We start from the raw sequence: 5,093 nt of genomic DNA on the forward strand, positions 1-5,093 counted from the left end.
TGGAACAAGACCGGATGGGTCCCCGCTGAGCCCAGGGCCATGATGCCACACACTGATGCAGCTGCAGGGTGAAGGCTACAGCGTCTCTCTGGCCGAGAGGTATGACTGGAGGGGGGATGCTCATCAGAGGCGGTGGACCCTGCTTCACTGCCCACTTCTGAGGCCGACGTCTCGCTGTTGAACTCCGAGATGATCCCACTGCTGGATGAGGGGGTAGCTGGATCACCAAAACCTGGTGTCACTGACACAGGCAAGGGGTTGGGAAGGGGTCCCCGGGGTTCGTGGGTGGAAACGGGGGGTTCACACGTACAGCTGTCCTCACTGATATGCAGAGACACCACCACAGCCCCAATGTTGTCCCTGCAGCCATAGCTCTGAGCCAGAGAACACAGCTTCTTGGCGGCAGCTCGTGGGTCACGCACAGCTTGAACGGTGCACACTGCCTCCTGGTAGGAGACCCTTTCAAAAAGGGCTCGGTTTCCCAAAATCAGGAACTCATCCTGGGAACAGAGGGGCTCACTATGTACCCAGGGCTCTGGCAGGACCCAGGGAGACAGGTAAGAGCAGCCCAGCAGGCGAGAGCAGCAGGTCACCCCACTCACCTTGTTGTCCTGGAAAACAGAAAGCACTGCTCAGTGAGGTTCTTAGAAAAGCAAGTGAGTGTATAACTTAAAGGAGAACTCCGTCAGTGCAGTGATAGACCATTTAAACTTTTCTGATGCTCCTCTTAAACTCTAACACTTCCAATGTTGTCATCCTGCAACAACTCATTCCTTGCCGGATTACAGTGCAAGATTTCTGCTAGTTAGAAATTGGATTGCTATAATTTTATATATATATATATATATATATATATATATATATATATATATATGACTGAGCTAAGGCTCTTTAGACTCCTCTCATAACATTCTGAGCCTGTTAAAGCCAAAAGAGAGCTAATTTAGGGGATGGTATTTGGTGAAAGATTACATTGCAGCTTGGTGCAAAGCAGGCGGCTGATGCTAGTTTCTTCAATACAGATTCAAAAAAAATGTTTTCTTCTTGGATTTCCCCTCCTTTTTCTCCCAAATTGTACCCATCCAATTATCCCGCTCTTCCGAGCCATCCTGGTTACTGCTCCACCCCCTCTGCCGATCCGGGGAGGGCTGCAGACCACCACATGCCTCCCCCCAATACATGTCACCAGCCGCTCCTTTCACCTGACAGTGAGGAGTTTCACCAGGGGGGCATAGTGCATGGGAGGATCACGCTATTCCCCCCAGTTCCCCCTCCCCCCTGAGCAGGCACCCCAACCAACCAGAGGAGGCACTAGTGCAGCGACCAGGACACATACCCACATCCGGCTTCCCACCCGCAGACACGGCCAATTGTGTCTGTAGGGACGCCCGACCAAGCCGGAGGCAACACAGGGATTCGAACCGGCAATCCCCATGTTGGTAGGCAATGGAATAGACCTCTATGCTATCCGGACGCCCCCAGAATCAATTTAAACGATTCTGCTACCCATCACTTTGAACTCTAATGATAGGAAAACAGGGCTTGGGTTAAAAAATACTAGAGTTTTTCTCAAACGAACAACTTCACATTACAAATGTACAGTACAAGGCTGAACGTCAATGTTTAATCAAACTTTGTCTTTTTCTTATTCTAAATGATGATTGGGTGTAAACAAATGGACACAACGTAACATCCTATACACATGAGTTGCACATTACCTCAGTGATAATTGCTTTGCCAAGTTTGACTCTTTGCATCTCTGCAGTGTGGTTCTCCAAGCTGAACACTTTGGACAGGGTGAGGGGTCGGCTGTTGCGACACAGCACCGCCTGGCAGCTGCCCACGTTGGCCACCGTCAGGCTGAAGAAGCCTCCTGAATCAGAAGGTTCACGATGGATGTAACACAACAGGGCGGAGGATCCCAGTTTTTGGCCGGCCATACCAAGTTTCCTATGTAACACAAAAACATAGAAACACTACTGACAACTGTTGACCATGTCTGTATGAAGCAAAGCCAGGACTGGAATTCATAAAGGCTTACTCTGCACATATACTGGCTGCGGCAACTGGGAATAGGCAGGCACTTCCCAAATCAATAATGAAATATTTTAGTGCTTATTTGATACATATTGTCCATCCAGAACATTCAAACTCCACACAGAGGACAACCCTGGACAACCCCCAAGGTTGGACTACCCCAGGGCTCGAACCCAGGACCTTCTTGCTGTGGGGCGACCGCGCTACCCACTGTGCCGGAAAGACGTGGAAAGACATCACATTACAGAATCAAGATATGCTCTGAGTGACATTTTATATTGTCTTAAATGTGTCTTAAACTGCTGAAATATTTCCTGCAAGATAATGTGTGGTCCCAACAGCACACCAGCATGAGTTTTGCATCCGTTATAGTGCAAACGTTTATAAAATTATGAATATTGCAATTTGATATTTTTTTATCTAATGCAAAATATGAAAGCTGCAATAATCCAAAGAAAATATACCAAAAATGCATTTATTGGGGGCGTCCGGTTAGTGTAGCGGTCTATTCTGTTGCCTACCAACATGGGGAATCGCTGGATCGAATCCCCGTGTTACCGCCGGTTTGGTCGGGCATCCCTACAGACACAATTGGCCATGTCTGTGGGGTGGGAAGTCGGATGTGGGTATGTGTCCTGGTCGCTGCACTAGCGCCTCCTCTGGTCGGTCGGGGCGCCTGTTCGGGGGGGAGGGGGAACTGGGGGGAATAGCGTGATCCTCCCATGCGCTATGTCCCCCTGGTGAAACTCCTCACCGTCAAGTTAAAAGGAGCCGCTGGTGACTCCACATGTATGGGAGGAGGCATGTGGTAGTCTGCAGCCCTCCCCAGATCAGCAGAGGGGGTGGAGCAGAGACCAGGGTGGCTCAGACGAGTGGGGTAATTGACCAAGTACAATTGGGGAGAAAAAGGGAAAAACAAAGGCATTTATTTGAAGCCCCGTGTGTTAGAAAAGCTTAAAACCCGAGTCTGCTTCCCCGAATAAATTCTTCAAACAATTCAAATTCAAACATGGGGAGGTGTAGACATCACTACATCAAACCTCCTCACAGCATCTACTGTGCTTTGAAAACTGTGACCGAGGGGAAACGCTGCCGTGCTCAAATCAACACAGCTCATTATCGCTCTTCTGAAATGAACCCCTCTGAGCCGAGCTGTCCGCTTTTAAATCGATATGAGTGGCGTATTCGATGGGCTTACCTGTGGGACGTGAGGAAGGTGTTGCACATGTACACACTGTCCACGCTGGAGTGCTGGAGTTCCTCTGACAGAACATCTCCCATGGTGCACTGCAGCAGCCGAGGCACTTCCTCATTGCGGTCGCCGTCAAAGATGCCGTAGGCTGCTTCCGCGCCATCCCCGAACCGGTCTACTGCCAGCACAGAGACACACAACCTTTCCCCCAGAAAAGGTACACATTAGCCAGCAGGGGACGACAATCCCCCGACAGTGCAGCGGTGTCACTCACAGATACATAAACACGGGGAGACTCGAGCTTAAAGAAACAGAGAGGACTGATAGGGGACACTGCTGCGTGGGCCAGTCTTACACTCATATAACTGAAAGCCAAACGGTCCAAAGCCTTTTGTATCTTAAACCGCAAATCTGTGGTTTCTCTAATCTGTCCACCGCTCTGTCAGTGGGACTACAAACCAGGTGTAGCAGAACTACAAACCAGGTGTAGCAGGACTACAAACCAGGTGTAGCAGGACTACAAACCAGGTGTAGCAGAACTACAAACCAGGTGTAGCAGCCATTGTGGCTGGTGTGCCGTCAGCTCAGCAGTAAACAGTTCCCACCCTTGTAAAAATGGATCCTGGACAACTACCATTTTTACCCAACAACTACAGCAACCACCCTTTTATTCTAAGTATTAGGACTAGGAATGGGTGGCGCTTTGATAATTCGGGATAATTTAGCTGGAATAAGTGCCCTAGTCATGTGTTACTGTTGCCCTATTCATGTGTTATTGTTGCCCTATCCACGTGTTATTATTGCCCTATTCATGTGTTATTGTTGCCTTATTCATGTGTTATTGTCAATGAGCCCGTCTGCCTGTACTTAAATATGTGTATTGAGATGTGTGGGTATGTATATCTCTTTATTTGTGTATAAGTATGTGCATATATTGTATGTGTGTGTGTGTGCATGTTTGTGTGCATATATGTACTTACCACTAGGTGTCTGACTATTGAGTGGTTCCAATTCTAACAAACAAAGTCCTTTTTTCATACATGTTTAATTGATGATTTTGTTTGTTTTGGGGTTTTTTTTGGGGTGTCCAGGGGAGGGGGGGAGTTGTGTGTTTTAATTTTTGTGTATATGTATATTTTTAAGAAAAAAAAACCCTATAAACAAAGTAAAAGAAAAAAAAGGATCCGGGGACCAAAGCTAACAGACAGTGTAATGTATTACACTACATCACACTATATGGGAACACTGTTGTACAGCCATATTGGTTGTCATGGCAACATCAGCATCACATTTCTGTCTTTTTTCCTGCTGGCGTTGTTTCCAACACATATGTGTTTGCCGCTGCACAAGTGTTCATCCTCCCCGGTCAAAACATCTCAACAGCGGCATACTGATATATATAGTATATATCAGTATGCCGCTGTTGAGATGTGTGTATATATATATACATATATATATATATAGTTTCTAGGGCAGAGCAATGAACTTCGCGAAGGAAATGATGCGACCATCACACGTCATGACGTGCACAATCACGTGCAAATGACGAGCGGTCATGATGACGGCTCATGGTTGTTTTAGGAAAATCTTATCATAACCTTTTTTCTTTGCGCAATCGATCTAAAACTGTATTTTTTCCCCCACAAAGTTATTATTCAGTTATTATGCAGATTTCTCCTCTATAACATCAGGAGGATTTGCCCATTCCTCACTGACGAGACGGCACAGGTGCTCATCCAGGCTCTGGTCATCTCCCGGCTGGACTACGGCAACTCCCTCCTTGCTGGCGCCCCGGCGTCGGCCATCAGACCTCTGGAGCTTGTTCAGAAAGCTGCAGCTTGTTTGGTGTTCAACCGCCCTAAGT

The sequence above is a fragment of the Lampris incognitus genome, chromosome 4 (genome assembly GCF_029633865.1).
Source record: "Lampris incognitus isolate fLamInc1 chromosome 4, fLamInc1.hap2, whole genome shotgun sequence".
Taxonomy (NCBI): domain Eukaryota; kingdom Metazoa; phylum Chordata; class Actinopteri; order Lampriformes; family Lampridae; genus Lampris; species Lampris incognitus.